The sequence below is a fragment of the Ursus americanus genome, chromosome 21 (genome assembly GCF_024610735.1).
Source record: "Ursus americanus isolate L20-20 chromosome 21, mUrsAme1.1.p, whole genome shotgun sequence".
Lineage (NCBI taxonomy): Eukaryota > Metazoa > Chordata > Mammalia > Carnivora > Ursidae > Ursus > Ursus americanus.
The window spans coordinates 19691591-19716721 of NC_142147.1; positions in this window are offsets into that span (position 1 = coordinate 19691591).

Genomic DNA, 25131 nt, shown 5'->3' on the forward strand with positions numbered 1-25131 from the left:
AGGTACACAGGGGATTATAAATATTTGTAGCAGTCAGGGAAATATACTTTGTAGCTGGAAGACTATGATTACAGTTCCAATTTTGATACACAGAAGATACATAATGTTTAAAACGTAACCTCTTGAAATTCTTCACAGCTGAAGAATAAAAGTTGAAAACAACTGCCTCTGTTTTCCTTAATTTAGTAACCCTATTACAAAAACTGCAATTTTAAAATAATATCCACGTTCAGAAACTGTTTCTAAGTGAGAGTGTTATTGGAAAAGGGCACTTGAAAAATGTCACATTTAGCTTTTTCTTCACATGGTAACGCATTCATGTAGAAATATGTAAATTGCAACTGGCATGTTTCTTGGGTCAGACAGACTTGGTTTAAATAGAAAAATAGTAACTTAACCTAACTTCTTCACGAAAAATTATAAAGAAGAAGTTAGAAAATGTAGAATAAAAATAATCAACATAGAGTGAACATAAGCTTCCCCTGGCCTGCCTCTTCACTCTCTCACTGTCTTTTTGTCTATCTAGGGACAGATATACTTAATGTGTGTGTGTGTGTGTGTGTGTGTGTGTGTGTGTGTGTGTGTGTGTGTATGTATATATATATGTATATACATACATATATATATACATATATATCTGTATATATGTATATATATACATACATACAGTATAATTTGCTACAAGATTAAAAAAAAGTATTTTCCTGATATAAGTGTAAAGAATTCATGTGAAATAGATATAAAAGATGGCAGAAATGAAGGATGCTTGGTGACTGTAATCCTTTCAATTCATGTTGACTGAGACATTTATCATTTAAAAAATTCCAGGAAAAGTGCTATTTAAAATAGGAATGTCTCTTACAGGTTTTCTAGTTATAAGGACTGTACTGAAAAAGATTTTAAAGGAGCACAACTGATTATTTCATTTCCCTTTGGGATTTGTGCTATATGAATATCTCCCAATCCTTAAAACTTCTGGTTGTCACACCAGGTAGCCAAATAAAAATATTTGTTGGTTTATTTTATTTTTCATAAGCAGAAGATACAAATGAAAAGCATTCCTCTTCAAGGAAATTGGGCATGAGATGCAAAGTGAGAGAAAGTGGTTGATAGTTGGAACTTATTAAAAACAAATCATTCATCTCTGAGCAACTATAGGTTGATAGGCAATAGTTCATGCAGAATGAAGTAAGCTTAATCAAATCAATACTGCTTAAGGAGTGGGTAGAGTATGTGACTCTTGATCTCCAGGTTGTGAATTTGAACTCCACACTAGGGGTAGAGTTCACTTAAAAATATTGCTTAATATAGCTGCCAACCTATTTTACCATTTAGAATATGGAGAAGACATTGTAGTATATTCCAAAGTGGACTTTGCAATCAGAAAACCCTGGATTTTGGGGTGCCTGGGCAGCTCATTCAGTTAAGTGCCTGCCTTTGGCTCAGGTCATAATGTCCAGGTCCTGGGATTAAGCCCCTCATCAAGCTCCCTGCTAAGTGGGGAGTCTGCTTCTCTCTCTCTCTGTCTCCCTCTCTCAACACTCTCTGACCCTCCCTACCACTTGTTCTCTCTCTCATATAAATATTAAAAAAAAAAAAAAAGAAAAAAAGAAAACCCTGGATTTCAATCTCTACTACCTGTTTTCTTGAACTATCCCTTTACTTATCTGAGTTTCAATTTCCTCACCTAGAAAATGGTATAATAATTCCACAATTATTCAATTATTAAGAGGATGAAATAAGATAACATATAAAAAGCAACAGATACATTATGAATGCTACTGACTTGAAATAGGTAGTTCTAGTATACAGACAAACCAATGATAATACATGAGGTCTTCTTTAACTCAGGATTGCACAATGCCAATAGAATGAGTGAGGGTATGTTTTGCCTAAATCTGTAAACCACGTTGCCATGTTAATTTAATCTCACAGACTAATAACATAATAAAATAATGGATTTATTCACATACTATATGCATGTATATACACACAAATACATACATATATGTTATTTCTCTATATATTTGTCTGTGGATGTGTATACATACACACACATGTACATATACACACACACACTTATAGCAGCTGGTTATGGTATAAAATTTATGTTGAGTTTAACACTATTATCACTGTAAATGCATGTGTACATGCATTAACATAATGAATTTATTCCCATACTATTTGTATGTGTGTATATAACATACACATACTATTCATAACATGTCTATTCATTACATATATATTGCTTATTTTCCATTAGCAAAAAGATAATTAGCATTAAATGTAGTAATAAGTGTAGATTAAATGATACCTTTTATTAATTAGATAACCATCTAATTTCAATTTTTCCTTACTGGTAAACTTATCTTCAAGGAAACAAATTTAGAAAGTTAACAGGTAGGGGCACCTGGGTGGCACAGCGGTTAAGCGTCTGCCTTCGGCTCAGGGCGTGATCCCGGTGTTATGGGATCGAGCCCCACATCAGGCTCCTCTGCTAGGAGCCTGCTTCTTCCTCTCCCACTCCCCTGCTGTGTTCCCGCTCTCGCTGGCTGTCTCTATCTCTGTTGAATAAATAAAATCTTTAAAAAAAAAGAAAGTTAACAGGTAAATCTAATATAGCAGATTGCTTGTTGGCACTGTTACGGGTTAGCATAATGGTTGATTTCTCTGGCTTAAATGACTCAAAAAAAGAAAAAAAAAAAAAGAAATGAATTAATACAGTTTTGTAAACCATGTTCATGAAAATAAAGGATAATCTCCACAATAATTTTGTTGAGGAAAAATAAAAATACAATTGAAATATAAAACTAGACTACACAGACATATTTTTAATGTTAAACAAAATGGTAAGTTTAAAAAAAACTCTCGTCAAGGACATTAAATTGTAGCTATCACTCATTTTATTGATTATGGTTGTTTGTTGTTGTATTAGAGGCAGGGGAGGGATAGAGGGAGAGGGAGAGAGAGAGAATCTTAAGCAGGCTCCATACGCAACCTGGAGCCATACGCGGGGCTCAATCCCGCGACCCTGAGATCGTGACCTGAGCTGAAATCAAGAGTTGGATGCTTAACCAACTGAGCTACTTAGGCACCCCTATTAATTATGCTTTTTAACAAACTTAATTCAGAGCAGTTTTAGATTTAGAGAAAAACTGTGAAGACTGTTTAGGAATTTCCCATGTGACTCACATCCCTGCTTTACCCTACAATTAACATTTCACATGGCACATTTGTTACAATTAATTACTAATATTGACACATTATCATTAACTGAAGTTTGGGCATTATTCAGATATTTCGTCTTTACCTAATGTCTTCTTTATGTCCCAGGATCACATTCAGATTGTCACATTACATCGTTACGTGACATTTAGTAGGCATATACCCTTAGGCTCCCCTTAGCTATGACAGTTTTACAGACTCCTTGTTTTTGATGACCTTGACAGTTTTGAGGAGTAATGGTCATTTTGTAAATTTTACCTCAAATGGGATTTGTCTGACATTTTTCTCAGGTTATAGTGGGATTATGTGCTTTTGTGAGGAAGACCAAAGAGATAAAGTGCTATTTTCTTCACATCATATCAAGCAGACGTACTACCAAGAAGACTTAACACTATTGATGTTAACCTTCACACCTGGCTGAAGTAGTGTTTGTCAAGCTTCTTCACTGTGAATTTACTCTTTTTTGATCCTTTCACACTGTAATCTTTGGAAGGAAGTCTATCTGTACAGCTTACACATAAGGAGTGGGGAGTTATATTCCACCTCCTTGATGGCAAAGTATCTACAAAGATTAGCTGGAATTATGCATGAAAAATTTGTCTATTTCCCCTTATTTACTTGTTTATTCAATCATTTTTTTTTTTTACATCAGCATGGATTTATGGATATCTGTTTTATATTTTGGATTTACAATCCAACAAAATTTCATTTATTTTGTTGCTCAAATTTTTCCAGCACTGGTCATCAGGAACATTCCAAATTGGTGCTTGTCTCCCCTTGACATAGCACCATTATTGTGTTTGACTGTCTTTAAAATACTTCCTGTACTACAAGATACTCAAGGTTTATTTTTTATATCCTACTCCAATGTTAGAATCAGCCAAATCCCCAAAAAGGCCTATTTTTTTTTTAATTGTAAGAATGGTATTTAAACCAAGATCTAAGTATAAGGTGTGCTTGTGGTTACTGATGCTTCAAGACCCTGTAAACAAATAGAGCAAGGAAATATACATGTGTATATTAAACCATGTATATACATACGTCTGTAAACATTTCTATGTGTAACTATCTCTACGTGTATTAAGCTAAACATGAGTTCAATACTGATTACTCTAATTGTAATGTATTCCCACATAGATTACCTCCTCACCTTTGCTTATCTATAAATTCCCACTCCAGCAGCAAGATATGTGGCTTTCACCATATGCCATCCATTTGATTAATTGTGTATTTTCAGTATACATGTACACCAATACCAGAATTATTTGCCAGTTGTCACGGAGGGAACTTGAACAAATAAACTACAGTGTCTTTGCATAGCTTCTTTTGCCTTTAGTCTTAGACTCCGCTCATTTCCAAAATTACTTAGGACAATAACATTTTCTCCCACCCTATTCAGTGAAACTGTTACGCATATAACAGTTAGATTGTTTTGTCCCATTTCACATTTTGTCCTGGGATGCAACCACCTAACCTTTGTGTGTGTGTGTGTGTGTGTGTGTGTTTAATTTGCATATACTAATCTAATTTTTATGTTATAAAGTACTATGGCTTTTGACAAATGCATAGTGTCATGTATTCACCATTACAATGTCATATAGTATAATTGCATCACCCTAAAAAAATTCCCTGTGTTTCATCTATTCAGTCCCCTTTACCTCTCTCTTCTCTGGCAACTTTTGATGTTTTTATCATCTCTATAGTTTTGCTTCTTTCAGAATGTCATATATTTGGAATTATATAGTATGTAATCTTTGCAAATTCACTTATTTAACATTAGCTTATGAACTTCATCTGTGTCTTTTCATGGATTGATAGCCCGCTTTTTTAACTGCAGAATAATATTCCATTGTATGGATATATCACAGATTAACAATCAACTACTGAAAACCATCTTGGTTGCTCCCAGTTTGGGCAATTATGAAAAAACTTGCTATAAACAATCAATTAATGATTTTTATGTGGCCATAGTTTTCAAATAAGTTAGATATAATACCTAGTAACACAATTTCTGGATTAAAGGTAAGAGTGTTTTGAGCTTTGTAAGAAACTACCAAACTGCCCACCAAAGTAACAGTTGGCATTCCCTCCAGCAATGACTGACAGTTCCTCTTGTCTTGAATCCTTACCACCAAATGTTTTTATCTGTCTTGTAATATTATTATTATTTTATATTTAAGCCATTCTAAAGATTTATTTATTTATCTGAGAGAGAGAGAGAGAGCATGAAGGTAAGCAGGGAGAAGGGGGGGCAAGAATCTCAAGCAGATTCTTTGCAGAGCACAGAGCCCAAAGCGGGGCAGAATCTCAGGACCCTGAGACCATGACCTGAGCAGAAATTAAAAGTCACATGCTTAACTGACTGAGCCACCCAGGTGCCCCTACATTTTAGCCATTCTAATATGTGGGCAATGGTATTTCATTGTTGTCTCGATTTGAAGTCCTGTAATGTCAAATGATGTTACATAGGTCTTCATATGCATTTTCCATTTGTACATCTTCTTGGTAAATATGTCTGTTTAGGCATTTTGCTCAATTAACCTTTTGCTTCATTAACCTTTCGTTAATTTTCTCATAGTTGAATTTTAAGAGTTCTTTGAATGTTTGAGATTTTTTTAAAAATCCTTTTATGAGACAGTTTTATAAATGCTAAACTTCCAATTAATGACTCATTTTCCTTTCTTTTTTCACATTCTCTTGACAATGTCTTTCACGGGGCAGAAGTCTCTAATTTTAATCAAGTATATATATTCTCAGATTTTCACCTTGAGAATCTGTGGGGTTCTTGGAGGTAAAACCCCGAAAGTATGGACATCACTCTGAGACTGCTCCAACACCAAATTTTCTCACTCTTATGCCATTCCAAACTCATCCCCCAGCAATGTATCAGAGTTATCATTTAAGTCCTACCAATTTATTACTTCAGCAACTTCTGCTCCAGGTAAGTAGATCTCAGCTGTGACTCTCTGAATATATATATATATATATATATATATATATATATATATATATATATATATATATATATATATATATATATATGTGTGTGTATATGTATGTATATGTATGTATATATATGTATATATATTTCACGGATCATGCTTTTGGTGTTTTATCTAAAAACACCCAAGGCCATCTAGATGTTCTTGCATTTACCTCTAGAAGTCTTACAGTTATGTGCTTTATATTTAAGTCTAGAACCTTTTGAGTTAGATTTTGCAAAAAGTGTAATGCCTGTGTTTAAACTCATTCTTTTACATACGTACATTCAATTGTCATAGTACCATTTATTTAAAAAATACTATTTCAACATTGAATTCCCTCTGTTCCTTTCCCAAAGATCAATTGACTATGTTTCTGTGGCTTTCCTTCTGGGGTTTACATAACATTCCATTGGTCTATGTGTTTACACTCTTGATTATTGTACTTTGTACAGTAAGTCTTGAAGTCAGGTAACACAAGTCTTTCAATTTATTCTTCCAAGCATTATGTTACCTACTTAAGGTCTTTTATCTTTCAATTAAACTCTGGAATGAGTTTTTGTTATTTGTTCATTGGTTTGCTTTTTAATATGCACGAAACAGTTTTCTGGGAGTTTGCTTGGGATTGTATTGAGTCCACAGATCATTTTCAAAAAAACTGACATCTTAACAATATTGAATCTTCTAATCCATGAACATGGATATCTCTCCATTCATTTAGATCTTTGATTTCTTTTCTATGAGTTTCCACATATAGATCTTGCACATTTTGATTTACACAGAATCATTTCATTTTTTTGATAATATTGTAAGGTAAGGGTTATCTTTAAGCTAAGAATAAGAAAAAAAAATACTTTCATTATTCCTTCTCTGATATTATCCCTTTCTTTACATAGATTCATGTTTATGACCTATAGCATTTTCCTCCTCCCTGAAGAGTTTCTTTTAACATTTCTTGCAAGACATGTCTGCTGGTGGTGAATTCCCTCAGTTCTTATTTGTCTGAAAAAGATTTCCTTTAATTTCTCCTTTATTTTTATTATTATTTATTAATTTGAGAGAGAGAGAGTGTGTGAGAGTGGGGAGGAGGGGCAGAGGGAGAGGGAGAGAGAGAATCTCAAGCACACTCCCTGCTGAGCATGAGCCAGATGGATGTGGGGCTTAATCTCAGGACCCTGAGATCATGACCTGAGCCAAAATCAAGAGTCTGTCGCTTAACCAACTGAGCCACCAAGACACTATTCTTCTTTATTTTTGAAGGACAGTTCACTGGATAATAATTTTAGTTTGGTAATTTTTCCCCAAACTTTAAATATTTCACTCCATTCTCTTCTTTCTTACAGTTTTTGCTGAGAATTTCACTGTAATTCTTATCCTTGCTCCTCAATAGATAACTTATATCCCCTTTCCAACTTCACCATTTTTTTTTTCCTTTATTTTTGGTCTTCTGCAGCTTGATTATGTTATCCCTTGGTGTAGTTTTGATGCTGTTTTGTTTGTTTGTTTTTGTTTTTGTTTTACATTTTTCCTGCTTGATGTTTTCTAAGGTTCTTGAATATGTGATTTAATGTGTCAATTTTTGAGGTTCTGAGTCATATATTTCTTCTGCTCCACTCCTCTCTTCATCTCCTGGTATCCCAACTGAGCCACCTTACACATTTTGAAATTGTCCAAGAGTCCTTGGATATTCTGTTTGTTTTTCATTCTTTTTTTCTCTTTGTATTTCAGTTTGAAAAACTTCTATTGATGTATCTTCAAACTCACTTATTCATCTCTTGGCCATGTCTAATCTACCGATGAACCCATTAAGGGAATTTTTCATTTCTACTGCAGTGCCTTTGATATCTAGCATTTCCTTTCAATTATTTTTTTAGAGTTTTCATCCCTTGGCTTCCATTAACCATCTGTTCTTGCATGCTGTCTACTTTTACATTAGGGGCCTTACTATATTAATCATAGTCATTTAAAATTCCCTATCTGATAATTTCAACATCTGAACCATTTTTGCATTTGGATCTGATGTTTACTTTGTCTATTCAGACTGGTGTTTTTGTTTCTTTTTTGTTTCTCTTGCTTTTCAGAATGCCTTGTAATTTTGTTGCTCTTGTTTAAAGATGGACATGTTGTATTAGGTAATGATAAGCAATTCAAGTAGTTCCTTAGTGTAAGGATTTATTTTATTCTAACTAGTAATGGGCTATTCAAAAAAACAAAAAACAAACAAACAAACAAAAAACTTGTTGTAGCTCTTGGTTCAGAGCCTTCAAATTCCTGTAATTTCTTTGTTTCCTCCCTTAATTTTGGTCTTCACCAAGTAACTCTCCTCAGAAAGAGCTTGTGTCTTGCTCTTCTTTCCACTGTAATCTTATTACACTGGAACTCTGTTAGTAAAGGAGTAAAGTGTGGAGGAGGTGAATCGTTCTATAGTATTATTAAATCCTAATCTTTTAGTAGTCCCCTGACCCTGCATTGTGACATTCATAAATGTTTCTTAGCCTTTTGCTTCCGTTTTGGTGACACAGGAAGGCTAGAGCAGGGTGAAGTTGGGTGTCTTCCCTTCCCCCACAATGGATAAAGCTCTAATAAAGACTTTTTGCCTGGAGACTAAGCCTTTGTTGTGAGGAATGCTCTGGGAGTATTTCAGGAAGATTATTATTCCCATCTGCCTATCAGAGTCAAGAATGAAATCTTTCTCAGAATTTCACCTTGAGAACCTGTGGGGTTCTTGGAGGTAAAATCCCAAAAGTATGGGCATCACTCTAAGACTGCTCCAACACCAAATTTTCTCACTCTTACGCCATTCCAAACTCATCCCCCAGCAATGTATCAGAATTATCATTTAAGTCCTACCAATTTATTACTTCAGCAACTTTTGCTCCAGGTAAGTAGATCTCAGCTATGACTCTCTGAATTCACGTGCTTTGCCAGATTTGGGGGTGGAAATTTGCTCTCTGAACTCAGTTCTGTGATTGGTCTAAGAGAAGTTGTTGGTTTTAATTTTCCTCAGCTTTCTCTTATTATTAGGATGAGAGTATCAACTTCCAAGCTTTTTATATATCAGTGCCAAGACCAAAGTTCCCAGACGAGATATATTTCTATTTATAAGTTATTTTCATTAGACTTTTAAATTATGTGGCAAGTGTGGATATCAAATAATGAACTGTTTGTCAATACAAGTAAATATAAACTTCTTTAAAACGAACTATATTATTGAGCTCTCGTCCCAATAAGTGACTGTTAATCCCATTCAATTCAGGAATTTCATGCACTTTTCCCTAGTTGCTTGTCTGAGTTCCCAAGAAAATGGATGGCAGTCTATTCTTTCTGAGGCGGGGTACTTACCACTTGGAGCTTGCTTATTATGTATCATTGGTGGCACTTACTGCAACATTCTTACTTCTACCAGATCTCTGGTAATTGGCTCATTCAGATAATGGCTGCTTCTCTCTTGTACTAGTGACATGGCCTTACCAGGGTTGTTGGCTCTCTATGCTAATTCTATTCCTTTCTAGAATACACCAAAAACAATCTGATTCTTACTTTGCACACACAGTTTTTATAAGGAAGCATCAAGCCTGTCTGCCTAATATCATGCATAGCAACTTTACTGTTTCTAATGCACACAAAAATTGACAGAGATGTATAAGGCACAATCTGGAAACAACTCAAGTCTTTTCTACTCTCAATTCCCCAAACCTATGTGGAATTCTATAAATTCCTCTCCCTCCAATATCCAGCTTTAGAAACAGCCTCTTCTCAAGGCCACAACACCACCTCATCTCCCATCTCCTCACTTTGATGTAACCCCTACTCAACTGTTAGAAACACTGACTGCTCTGTGGTATGAGAAATCAACTCTGACTGATCATGTACTCTTGCAAATCTATTATTCATGACATAGATATTATGCCTGAACTTTTTTTTTTTTTTTTAATTAAGACTTCACTTTTTTAGAGTAGTTTTAGGTTCATAGCAAAATTGGAAGGAAAGTACAGAGATTCCCCACATTCCCTCTGCCCCCACACATGCATGGCATCCTTTATTAACACCATCCGATTCTAGAGTTATACTTTTGTGACATTGATCATCCTACACTGACACATCATCATCACCGAAGTCCACAGTTTACATTATGGTTCACTCTTGGTGTTTTACATTCTATCAGTTTGGGTAAATGTATAATGATGTGATGGTATCATACAGAGTATTTTCACTTCCCTAAACATCCTTTGAGCTCTGCCTAACCATCCTTCTCCTTCCTCCTATGCCCAACTCCTGGCAACCACTGATCTTTTTACTGTCTCCATAACTTGGCCTTTTTCAGAAGGTCATATGGTTGGAATCATACAATGTGTATGTAGCCTTTTTATATTATCTCAGGACTTTTTACATTTTATGTTCTTTAACTTCAGAATCTCTGGCCATTACAATGTCTTGATATTCACAGACCAAGAAACAAGGTTTGGTTTTATCTGTTTTGCATAGCAACAATTTTATATTAAGTTGTGGATGACATATATTTCTCATACTGGAAAAGGAGAGGAGTATTAGGAGGCACTAGCCGGAGACGTAACTCTTCAGGAAAAAAACCCACAAAATTGTATTCATTTGTTTGGGGGGGGGAGGGAGTAGGTACCAGAAGAGACACAGACAATATGGAATCAGAGAATTCTTTCATTCATTCATTCATTCACTCAGTAAATATCTGTAAATTTCTTTCTTAACAAAATTGTATTCATATGCAATTATATAATAATTTTAATCATTTAAACATAAAATATTTAAGCATAGTTTCATCATTGCAAAAAAACTACAAAGCATTAAAATAATTTTTTTCAGAATTTTATTTACTTTTTAATAAACTCTGGTTCAGAATTATTGGTGGATAATATCGTATCTGTTCATTTACTATAAGCTAATGCCAAGGCCCATATTTTATGCATGAATATATCTTCTAAAATATCGATCACTAAACTGTACAAACAGTAGGTACAAAAAATAATAAGTTAATAATTATTTAAGCAGTTAAAACCATAGATTGTAGTTCCATCCATTGCTTGACAATTGCTCTGATATATATATTAAATTTAGGAAGATTTCAGCAACAGGTATACAATGAGTACCTAATTTATGCTGGGTGTAATTTAATCCTCATAATTATTACAGATGTTTAAGGTAAGAATCAGCGTATTTATATAATTTCTCCAAAATCACTCAGATAGCCAGCCATACAGTTCAGATTTGAATCGTGAATGCATTATTGTCTCCAAAGCTGGTATTTCTCTTTCCTCTATATCAGTGTTATATTGATATAGATATATAGATGTATGCAATTGATTTGGCATTTTGTTAAGCACTAGGGAAAGAAAGACAAGCTTATGGATGAGAGTAAGTAAGAAATCAAGGCACACTACTCCCTTCCCATCATCCAAAGTACCTGCGTCCTTAACACTCAAAATTAAACCAGATTTAAAGATAAAATTATAAATAAATATAGCCATAAATCAATTGGGACAAATTACTGACATGCGTAGTCAAGATCATCTTGCAATCTCATCTTGATTTCTTTTTTTTTCTTTTCCTATTATTATGGATTTTTCAATGGAGCATATCAGTATTCTACATAATATCCTTTTGTCTTTTATCATCACATGCAGAGGAATTAGTGGCATTTCCTTTTTTTTTTTCCTAAGATTTTATTTATTTATTTGACAGAGAGAGAGAGAGCCAGCAAGAGAGGGAACACAAGCAGGGGGAGTGGGAGAGGAAGAAGCAGGCTCCCAGCGGAGGAGCCCGATGCGGGGCTCGATCCCAGGACTCTGGGATCACGCTCTGAGCTGAAGGCAGACCTTAACGACTGAGCCACCCAGGTGCCCCAGTGGCATTTCCTTTTTTAAGGAGAAAACTTGCAATCAGTTTATTTTAGATATGTTGCCACAAATGCTGCATTTTCTGCTTGTTACTGCTCTGAGTTGAAGAGAAACACAATTAGTGGAAGAGAGGAATCTATGCAGCAGGTTTTTTCACACTTTACAAATGGTTACAAAGTGATAATTAACAATGTGCTAAATACTAGGTGATAATGCTCAACAGAATAAGGTGAAAATTAATTGTCTGAGATACGATATCACTGGAATGGTTCATTTCCTTAAAAGCAATTGAAACAGACAAAAATTGACAGTCTCTAGTTCTGAGGTACATAATACACTATCATCAACTCAATTGAATTGAACCACTCCTAGTCATTACCATCATCTTTCATTCATGCTTCTGTTCATTCAACAAACATTTATTGAATATCAATGTTGTGCCTGTGATAGATGCTGGGGATAAAGCAGCAAACAACAGACACATGGTCTCTGTCCTCATGGGAATTTTACTATATCAATTGTCACCATCAGCACAATCATTGTTGTCTTCGATGTCATTATCCTTAGTATAATCCTATCATCATCATTATCATCCTCGTCACCACTTACTCTAGGGACACATTTTCTATTAATGGGTGAAGTGAAAGATGGAGAAAGAAGGCTCTTATATTTGACAGTGTACTCTTAACCCTGTACTTCCCTTGCTCACACTTACCATTACAGAATAAGTTTAAAATGGCATCTTCCCACAAAACCTTCACTGATCACCCCATTTAAAGTAGACCATACTCTCAATTATCCTATATTACTTGACCTTGGAATATGGTGGATACTTAAATGATATCTACTGAAAGAATGCATAAAATAATGGAGATATTTGTTCTCTTGCCACACCTGTAATTACCACTAAAACATGATAAGAAACAGTCCCTAAAAGCATCAGCCAATGAACTCAGAAATAGCTCCAGTATTCCATGTACAACCAATTGCTTTGTCCCATCACTGTCAGCATCCCTTTTGGTTTACAATTTTATGTCTTGAAACTCCCTCTATTTCATACTGTTTGTCTTACTTTGATGGTGTTTGTCTGGCCTGTATTAACCCTCTACCACTCTCTATCCAGATGTTAGCAGTAATAACTTACCTGGTCAGGCCCGGGTCAACTACATGTTAGATTTGGGGGAACATAAAGTATTATTCATAATACTAGCCAAAATCTAACTGCCCTGATAATAGCAGGGATTGGAAAAGGGAGAAAAATCCAAAAGACAAGATATGGTGTCACTATATATTGAGAAAGAAAATCTGAAAATGATGCAGGTATTAGAGGAGAGGCAGATAGAAGACTGATGTTGACATTCACTGCAAGTGGTACCTCAGGAGGAAGAGCAGAACAAGAGGAGATGGTCTGTTCCATCTCCTGGATGGTCAGTAGATAAGCTAGTGACATTGCCACTTATTGAAAAAGGTACTTTTTGTGTTAGGGCTCTCCAAAGAAACAGAACTAGTATAAGAATACATAATTTCTTTTGAGGAATTAGCTCATGTGGTTATAAATGCTGAGAAGTTCCACAATTTGCCTGGATGAGGAAAGCCAGTAATATAATTCAGTCCACGTCTGAAAGCCAGAGAGCTGTATAGCCAGTGGTGTAAATCTCAGTCCTAGGGCAGAAGAAGAGGAGGTGCCCCAGCTCAAGCAGTAAGGCAGGAAAAAATGGTGAATTCCTCCTCCCTCTGGCTTTTCTTACATTCAGACCCTCAGTGTATTAGATGATGTTCAACTACACTGGAGAGGGTAATCTACTGACTAGTCAGCTGATTCAAATGCTTAACCTCATCTGAAAACATCCTCAGAGACAAAGCCAGAAAAAATGCTTAATGTGGGAACTCTGTGGTCAGTCAAGCCAACACATAAAAAATAACCATCACAAAATAATAATAATAATTAATTAATTACTTAAAAAATAAAAATAACCATCACAAATCCAACTTCTGTCAATTTTGTACCCATTCACATCTCCATAAGCTATATTTAATCTCCAAACCAGGACAATTACAAGGTCAAAATTCCACCTAACATGATACAACCCAAAATGTACTAATTGCTTCCCCAGAAGAAGAGGTAAGTGAAGTCCTTGATGATGTTTCCTCTTTTCCTTGATACTCCATAACTTAAGCACTATGACGCAAGGTTAATATAGGTAAATACTGCGATATAAAATCATTGTATCTTATGTACATAAGGAAATAAGAGAGTAAGAAAGAAAACAAAGATACACACACATATTCATAGCAAAATAACAAAGAAATATTCATGACAATTACAGTCCTCATTTCTGTAACTGATCACATGATCATAGCTGGTATTTGTAGCTACCTTCTTCCATTATCCATCCTGTATACCTTTTGCCTTCAGCAAATACCTCAACTGATCATGGTTCTTTAACCTGACAGGGTGAGCTAAACCTTCATTCCTGAATGGTATAGGCCATCAGTAGTCCTTCCTGGACTGGGTTGTTGTAGTTTTCCACTGACATTGATCACAAGGTATAGGAATACTAAGAGATACCCTAAGGGATCTCCTGTCTTCCAGACACAATCTTCCTTATCTCAACTGTAAAGTAGTAATCCAATTCTCTTTTGGTAGTCAGGATCAATCACCCCAGCCAACATTGCAAATTCTTTCTTTGCCTACTGATTCAGAGGCATGAAGGGCCCAAAGTGATGGCGTGACAGTTTTAACTTAGAATAACTGTTATGTCTGTAGGTGGAAGCATTCCTCCCTCTAGAACTAAGACCCCTAAGCAAACAGAGCATAAAGCCACTTGAACAGGAACCAAGAAATTCCTAGTGGGTCACTAGGGGTAATGGTAAGTGGTGCCACTCCCATTTCCAGCCTTTGATTCCTGGACCTGTGAATTCTGTCAGAAATAGCATCATATATCAGACACTGATTCAGAGCACAGTCTTCTGGAGAACTTTGCCCCAGTCCTGCAAGGGACTGGCGCTTAACTGGCAGTGTAACTGAATTTTCAAAAGGCCATCACACCATCCTTTTAAGCCAACTGCTTTAGGATGGTGGAGAATATTGTAAGACCAGCAAATTCTGTGAGCATGGACCCTTTGCCACACTTCTTATGCTGTGAAGTAAGTTCCTTTGTCAGAAGCAATGCGGCATGGAATACCATGATAGTGGATAAGGCATTCTGCTTGTCTGCATGTGGTAGTACTGACAGAAGTACTGTGTACAGGGAAAACAAGTCTATATCCAGAGTAAATGATTATCCCAGTAAAACCAAAACACTGTCCCTTATCACAATTGGAAGTGCTCCAGTGTAATCAACCTGCCAACCAATAGCTAGCTGATCACCGCAGAGAACGGTGCCATATCAAGGGCTCAGTGCTGGTCTCTGTTGCTGGCAGATTGGATATTCCACAGTGGCCAAAGCCAGTTCAGCCCTGAGAGGTGTAAGACCATGTTGCTGTGCCCATGGATAACCTCTATCCCTGCCACCATGGCAATTGTTTTCATGAGACTTTGGGTGATTACAGGGGTGGCTGGGGAAAGAGGCTGACTGATATCCATAGAATGAATTATACTATTCACCTGGATATTAAAACCCTCATCTGCTGAAGCCACCCTCTGGTAAGCATTCACATGGGACAAACATATTTTCACGTTTTTTTGTTTGTTCAGAGAGATCAATCCACACACATCTTCTCCAGATATGTTTTTTCTTATCAAATTTCCACTTATGTTCCCTCCAAGTCCCTGATCATCCAGCCAAACCATTGGCCACAGTCTAAGAATTAGTATACAATCAAAGGTCTGGCCATTTCTCCTTCTAAGCAAAGTAGACAAGCAGGTACACTGCTTGAAATCATTCCTACTGGATTTATATTCACTGCTATCTTTCAGGAATGTCCCAGAAAGTTACTTAGTGTTGTAGCTGTCTACTTTCAGGTAGAGTCTGCATACCAAACAGAGCTACCTATAAACCAGGCCCCAGGGTTCTCTTCTTCTGTCAACTGATCATGGGAACACCAGGGTATAGGCTGGATGAGAGAAGGCAGTGTAGCAGGAGATGGTACCATGGGCATTTAGGACACTTCTTCATATAATTTATTTATATCCTCAGGGCCTTCTATGGTCCGTCACATATATACCACTTCCATTTGATGATGGCATGATTCTGCTTGATGAATCATACAACTCATCACCAAGTTTATGCTTGATGAGTCAGATAACACTCAGTTAATAATGGGCTTAGGTTGCACAGTAACTTGGTGGCTGATAGTAAAGTATTCAGTCCCTAAGAATGTCCTGTAGCAGGCCAAGAGCTGTTTCTCAAAAGAAGAGAAGTTACCTGCAGATAGTTCAAGATTCCACTCCCAAACCTAAGGCTTGCTCTGCAAATCAGCTGCAGGGGCCTGCAAAAGGATCCACACAGTATTGTCATCTACCACTAACACTTCAAACACCATTGAATCTGATGAATCATATGGCCCAAGTGGCAGGGCAGTTTTCATAGCAGCCTAGTAGTAGGGCCTCTTTTTTTTTTTTTCTTTTTCTTTTTTTTTTTTTTTAATCCTAAGCCTTTACTAGCTATTCACTGAGGTAGTAGGCCTCTGAATTTTAGTTGGATTTATTTAGTACTCTCTGACATGTAAATGTCTTAGCAATAAGTCTAGAGTAATTATTATTTATTGGTCACTAGATTCGATCAGCAAAATGTCATCAATGTAATGGCCCATTGGGATATCTTGTGGAAGGAAAAGGCAATCAAGATCTCTGTGACCTAAATTATGACACAGGGCTAGAGAATTGATATACCACAAAGGTAGGGTAGTGAAGCTATACTGCTGGCCTTGACAGCTAAACGCAAAATGATTCTGGCAGACCTTACTGACAAGGATGGAGGAAAAGGCATTTTCCAGGAAAAAAAAAAAAAAAAAAAAAGCTGCATTTCAGGTACCAGGGGATGTATTAATGTGCTCAAATAATGAAACCACATCTGTAATAGTGTTTGTAATGGAGTCACCACCTGGTTAAGTGACTCCGTCCGTTTGGGCTGCTATAACAAAATACTGGATGGCTTATAAACAACAAAAATCTATTTTTCACAGTTCTGGAGGCTGGGAAGTCTATGATTAAGGTGTGAATAGATTTTTGTTTCTCGTGAAAGGCACTCAAGTTGACACATAAAATTAGCCATCATAGGTTGCTTGAGAATAGAAAAAATCTGAAGATACAGAGATTTTCAGCAATGATAGGTTGGAAAATCCTGCTACCTTTCAATGACTTGGGAGCAGACAAAAGCAGGATGATGGTTGGTTCCACTGTAGAAATACTGAAGGCTACAGATTAAGCAAGCAATTTTAAAGAGCATTCTCAAATCTTTTGTAATAATCCAGTGCTTAGTTATATATTTCTGGTTCACAATAGAGACAACAAGAGAAGGAAAGGAAATGGATATAATACAAATAAAGTGGAGAGAGAGAGAGAGAGAGACAGAGGGGGAAAGGAAGGGAAGGGAAGGGGAGGGGAGGGGAGGGGAGGGTCCAAGAGTGGAATTTTGGAGGAGAAAAAAAAAAGGAAGGAAGGAAGGAAGGAAGGAAGGAAGGAAGGAAGGGAGGGAGGGAGGGAGGGAGGGAGGGAGGGAGGAAGGAAGGGAGGAAGGAAGGGGCAAGGCAAAGGAAAAAGAGAAGAAAAGAGAAGAAATGAAAAGAACAAAAAGAAAAGAAAAAATATGGTGGAGAGGTAGAGGGAGAGAGAAGAGCAAAGCAATGAGAGTATTAGAAGGATATGGATTCACTGAGGGGGGTAGTGGAATAAAGGAAATAGTGTCAAATATGTGGAAGAGGTTAGAGAAATGAAAGCAAATCCAAAACCTTTCTGGTATGGAACTTATAAAAATTTTGGTGACCTTAGTTCAAATAGTGATGGGAGAACTTTAGCATTGGGGGCAGATTGCAGTAGATTGACAAGTATAAATGAGGACAGGCAGAGATTTATGAGGTATAAATATTCTTTTTGGAAATATTATTCTCAAGATCTTAAAAAAAAAATGTTCTCTTAGTTTTGTAAGCATTTCCTCCACATAACTGTCAGGTTCTCTGTCCTTTAATTCAAGTCTCTGTTCAACTATCACTTCCCACAGACAGCAACCTTGAATACCTGTACTCTTATCTTGTATTTGCCGCTCTTCAGAGCCATTCTCTGTCCTTCTCTATCTTGTGCTGTGTCCTACCAGGCTGACCAGTATCAACTGTATAAATGAAGTTCCTTGTTCTCTTATTCCTGTTGGGGTTTGTCCACTGAGAGCACCTGCTGGAGATTGGGAGTTAGAAGGGGTGTTAGTTTGGGATATTCATCCCTCTGCTCTTTTTTGTTAAGTGTCACTACTAAAGTCACAGTTCCTCATCAGGCAGTTCTTTCCATAAACTTTCTTTCTACTTCAGATTCTACTCTGGACCCATTTAAGGCTGGTGTGGTAATAACACACTACTGTTACTATCCCCAGAAATATGAAACCATCTTTTAAGATCTCTCTGAACTTAGTCCATATATTTATAAATAGTCTATTTATTAATTCACCCTCAATTACCCCAATTTGAATGTATCACCCGGTTTGTCCAAGAACCCTAACCAATACGTAATCCTAATAAAATAGCAGTCCCATAGCTCATGCCTTTACTGTACTTTATTTTCCTCCAGGGTTTTGATTACCCTTTAGCGTGGCTATTTATCTATTTGTTTACTGTCTATCCATTATAATATGAACTCCACAAATCAACAGGTTTTTTTCTCTTTAACTTACTTTCTGTTGTTGTTGTTGTTGTTTTTACTGCTCTATTCCATCCTCTAGAACAAAACCTGGCATATAGTAAGCACCCAGTATATATTTGTCCAATGAATATGCATACAAATTATAAACTACATGTTTACCATATCATTGTCATTTATCTTTATTTTTCATCCCTCCCTGCATTATTTTTTAAGAAAAATTATTTTTATATTATAAATGATTTTGACACTATCTTAATCAGTAATCATACCCTATAAGTCTTCAGAGAACTTTGCATGTATGACTTTTTAAAAAATGCAATCCTGTATGTGTGTATGTATGTATATATGATGGATATTCCAAAATTAGTTTACTTCATATATTTGTAAGGACTGAGTTTGTATTTACCTACCACTATTTCAAAGTTTTGAAATTGACTGAATGAATCCATTTTTCAAGAAGTATGTATATTCCAGAAGGAAATTGGAGATGAAATTATAGTAAAAGAGGAAAATAACATACCCATCTGTATTTCAATTTAACAGTACCTTGTAAAAAGTACCATTTGAAACCATTTTATATCTACCGACAATCCACAGAACATTCAGAGACTACCAAAAAAAAGGATAATTGCATCTTTTAAAATTTTAAGCAGTATGATGTGTTTAACTGTGAGCTATTTTTGAGTATTTAAGCCTCATGTATACATTTTTAATTTTGATTGCTTCAATAAGCTATGCAACGTTTTGCTAGAGGTACACTTCGAAAAAGAACTACCAACATGGTTAACTCACCACTTATAGTTGCCCACTATCCAATTACATGTGAGATGGCTTTTAAAAAAATCACTGCTCTGTTAAAAGAAATAGTATATGATATAATAGAACCAAGTATGTAGCCCAGATTCAGAATAATCTTTATAGCATTCCATAATTGTTTCTAATAACAATAAGAAAATTATATTGCCTTGTATGAGTTCTTATAATGTACAGATATTTTCATATGAGTCATTTCATTTCATACTCATAACAAACCTTTAAGAATATTATTAGCCTTAATTTCATATGAAAAAAAAAAAAAAAAAAAAAAAAAAAAAAAAAAAAACCTGAGCAATGAAGCAGGTAAGGGACTTGTTTGGGATCATCCAGTAAGTGAGTAGTTAAGCTCAGATACAAGTTAAAGTCTTCATTAGGTCCTACTCAGATGAAACTGAGGAACTCTGGAACCTTGGGAAGATCATTCACATTTTCCGATTTTTGGTTTCTCCAACTATAAAATTATCAGTAATATCTGGGTTATATTTTGACAATATAATATCAAGTCAAGAAGATGCAAATGTGGTTTTGTTATTATTTTGTTAATATACTTAATTCTAAATTCTGTGATTTAAATTTGAATTGTATCCGAAATCCAGAATATTTGGTTCTATAGAATGGTGAGGGCATTGATACTCACGTTTGTTCTTAAATTATCTGAAATGTTTTCAAATTTTCCTTGGGAAAAAATAATCATTGGTGTTTACAGAGATATGGGGATCCAATGGTCCTGTATCTTCAGTGGCAGCCTTCAGTACACTGATATGTAATTATCACATTGTTAAATCTATTAGAAGGCAGTGCAAGACACATTTGTCTCCACCCTACCAGTGGTAGAAAATTGCCCTAGGCTCAGAAAAAATCAGATTCCAAATCTTTCCTTGTCTTTTTTTCCACCACATACTTTCTCTTTAGTTTTAGTGAAATTATGTAGCTTCCTAGCAGGTCAGCTTCCAAATTTATAAAACTGGCATGATGCTTGGTGTTCATTTATGCCTATAAGAGAGTTTAATGATTCAATCTCTGTATTAGAAGAGCCTAGTTCATACTAGGTTAACAAGTAACCCCAAAGTGCCAGCGTCATGTCAAGACAAAAGGTATCTGCATGAATGTTAATGGTTGGTCCACGTGATTCTCCAGAGCACCTGTCCTCTACATGTTATCTCAGCACCCCTGGGTGTATCTGTTTGAACGCATGATTCTACACTGGTGCAGGGGAAGCATGGTATAGAGAGTCAAACACCAACAATTAAATGCTTCCACCTGGAACTGATACATACAATATATACTTATATTTTATCATTTAAAAGCAAATCATATGGCTTTACGTAAACTTTAAGAAATGGGGAACTCGATTTCTCCCTAGGACTCAGAATTAGATGAAAACTGTATTCTGATGAACAGCAGTGCAACCTACCACAACTGAGATCATAATTGACAAGGGAAGTCTCTTCAAAGAATGATCAACCATAAAACTCTACATTGATGTAAATCACAAAGTAGTTTTCTGTACATGAATAGGGCATGACTTTGTCAAATTACTTCTCTGTTACAATGGGTTATTCTTAATCTACAACATATCTTCTCACTACCAGAGAGAAACAAAATTCCTTCAGTGCTATAAAACAAGTTTGAGGGCCAAGAAAATGATGACTACTCAAAGTGGCATACATTAGAACTAGAGAAGCTTACTGTGTATTTATGTGAAAACCATAATGGTCATTTTGCTATTTATATTGATGGACAGAAAGAACGGATTCTAAAACTCCAGCTTTGCGTGGACACAAACACACCATTGCATAGATGACAACTGTGTGATCATTAAGTAACTGTAATCTGAGGCATTTAGTCTGCAATTGACAGTTCAATCTTTCCATTAGAAAGTATAGTTTGAATTCGGGTATTTTATAGTTTGTCATGCTTTCTCATTTATTTTTCTTATACTCATAAAGCTTGGTGATAAAGAACCCTGTAAGTTCCTGTTCTTTTTTTTTTTTTTTTTAAGATTTTATTTATTTATTTAACAGAGAGAGAGACAGCCAGCAAGAGAGGGAACACAAGCAGGGGGAGTGGGAGAGGAAGAAGCAGGCTTCCAGCGGAGGATCCTGATGCGGGGCTTGATCCCAGAACACTGGGATCATGCCCTGAGCCGAAGGCAGATGCTTAAAGACTGAGCCACCCAGGTGCCCCATAAGTTCCTGTTCTTGATTGCTCTGTGGGCTGAGTAAAGAAGAAGCTGTTGTTTAGGATAGTCCCTCGATCCCCCAGCTTGTTTTGGCCTTGACTGCTAACAGCTAATACTTGTACCCACCTTGTCCAGAGCATTGCCCCTGACTAACAGGAGCTGAGTTGCCCACATATGTCTGGGATGTTGGGAGGTCATACACCTCATACCTTCAAGGCAGCCAATAGCTAAAGAGTGACTGATGCTATAATGTAGCATTCTTGCCTTCTTGACTCTAAATAGGACATCTGTGAAACCGCTTTTCTCCAAAAATTCCCATGACATAAGGTTGAAGTTGAACTCTGGAAACATCTCTGCCTACATTCTTTTCCTATTCTCACGTTTTGCCTCATCCCTTATAGATTTCTCTTGAGAGCACTCTTTCAAAATATTACTTTTAAAGAAAGCTTGTCTTTGACTCTTTCCTTCCAGGCCTGACCTAAGACATTGTGTATGTTCAATCTAATTAGTGCAGTCAATATCCTAGTGCCTAGAACCAAGTAAGAGCAACTCTTACAGAAAGCAATCTTTACAAGGTTATTCCAGCATGGGTTTATGCATTAAACAAACAAGCAAACAGAAAAGTAAACTATGAAGGCTTAAGACAATAACCTCAACCATGGGGCTTTGCATGGAACTACAGAATATCTATGTTCAGCATACTGTATCAACCAACATTTTGGAGTTAGTCAAATAGATAAAAAGATAACACTATGTTCACTTTATCTGCTGATTGCATTAAAACTGTAGTGTGTTCTGTGTTCTGATGGGTAGACAATAAAATTTAAAAAATTCTTTTGAGAATATGAGTTCTGCTAACCTTGCAGATCACTGGAACAGGAACACTATGAAATGCTTTGTGAACTTTATGAGAACACAGTAGAGTACGTAGTCCTGCTGCATTATCCTTGTTGAGGTCAGAGTTGCAATATGTCAAGCTCTAGAACCACATTCTAAGGCACATGTAGGCACTCTGACATCCAGAAAAAAAAGATTAGAACTTTGGGAACAAGCAATATAAACATGTGTCATATGAAGAATTATAAAGAGTTATAGACATATCCTAAACTCTTCCATCATGACTAATTAGTATCCAGTAGATATATTATGAACTTGTACACAAGAACTATTTGAGTTCTGAGTACTCTAAATTAACTGCTTTGAATACAAATTTTATAATAAAGTAGAAATTGAAATGTGTTACTGAAATCTGCTATTCACCAATTATTTACCGATTATTAAAACAATTATCTTTTAATCATATTTCTATAAAAAAGTCAAAACAGTTGCTAAAATCTGATGTAACATTTTAATGACTATAAGAAAATGGATATTATTCCTCAATGAAATCTTTATGATAATGATAAAATACAAAGGAAAAATTCATATAATTAGGGGAAAAACAATTCTTGGTTCAAAAACTAAACAGAAATGTTAATAAATACCAAAGAATTAAGGAGACTCCTGAGAAGCCCACCTCCAATGGGAAGCACGTTGGTGTTGAGCATCTGAATATCACTGCTACACACAGCATCATCCAGGATAAGATCAAGTTTTATCACCATAACCCCTTCATACATACAAGCTGAAGGGTTTTTAAGCATGAAGATTCTCAAGTCCTATCCAGACAAGTAGGATAAACCCTCTGGAATCAATACACAAATTATCAGGCATCCAAATGATTTTTATACAGGTTAACTTTAAGAAACTCTGGAATCATCTCTGAGCCCAGATTGATTCTAGTGATACTGTCAGGCTAAAATAATCATGAAAAGTAATCAACTCATTTCTTATCTTTTTTACCTGGAATGTAGAAAACATTTTCTATCAATAACTGCATTGGCCAATGGTTGCAAAACGTAATCGATTACAAACTAACTCATCTAAAGCAATCCCCCCAAATATTCATGCTATTACCTCCTTAATCTAGAATTAGTGACAATAAAAGTATACAAGGCAGAGTGAAGTATCTTAGAATAAAAGGCATAACAGTTATGGCAATTACAGCTGGTGATTTACAGAGTTTATATTTAACTGTGAGAAAGAATCAGCATCACTCCAAATAGTTTGTATGCATGGAATGTGAAGTGAGATTTCTTCTTCACCTGATCAAATCCTGGAAAAGGCGGGGTCTTGGTGGAAAAAGATAAAGCTTCCAAGCCCAACACATCTGTGGTTGAGACTTAGAGCTGGTGTTTTCTGTTTATTCTTGAGCATATGACTTAGCCTCTCTGAACCCCAAAACACTCCAGTAATTTTAGAATAATACTTCTCTGCAGGAAAGAGAATAATGACTAACATATATTGAATGCTGACCATATGCCAATCGCATGTTAATAGCCTTATATGTATAAATAATCACATTTAATAATTGCTGAAGCCCTTTAATAAGTATTATCACTATCTATTGTATTTCCATTATGTAGATAAGTAAACTGAGGCAAAGAGCATTAAACTAATTTTACAAGGAGACACAGATAATTAATTAAAGATCCTCGTTCTAGTCGTAACAGTCTAATTCCAGAGGAAGAAAGTTTGGATACTGAATTAATTAAAGATCCTCGTTCTAGTCGTAACAGTCTAATTCCAGAGGAAGAAAGTTTGGATACTGAATTATATACACCTCCAGGTATCATTGCAATGAATCGATTTATGGAATATTACTATGCATATCATAAATAATCAAAATATTAATAAGTTGTCTTCCTCCCTTATCTTTTTGGATTAAACTAAACTACAAATGATAAATATTCTTAGTTTACTAGGAACACCAATTCTAAAATCTTATTCCAAGTGATACTCTTAAAATGATAATGTGTACTTCCTTTCAATGAACTATTAGTAAAGCAGTGCAGTAAACCAATGCCTCCCTCACAAATAGCCTTTATGTAATTTCACTGGAAAAGATAAAACCACAATTTATAGGTTTGTTTATGTTTCACCAGCACAGACTTATATAAGTGTAGACTTCGTATTTTAGTTTGCCTAGCAAATGGGAAGTATGGAAACAATGTATTAAAAATAGGTGTTTACTGAAGTAGTATATGCTTAAAATTCAAGATCTTGAATGTTGTGTGTTGTTGTGTGTTTGTTTACAATCACTGCTGATCCAGCATCAATTATGCCATTTGACTATCCAGAGACCCAGGACTGATATTATATGAAACATCTGACAATTCAAGTAAAAGATAATCTGATTTTTTTCCAAAACTGGTCAATAATAAATGA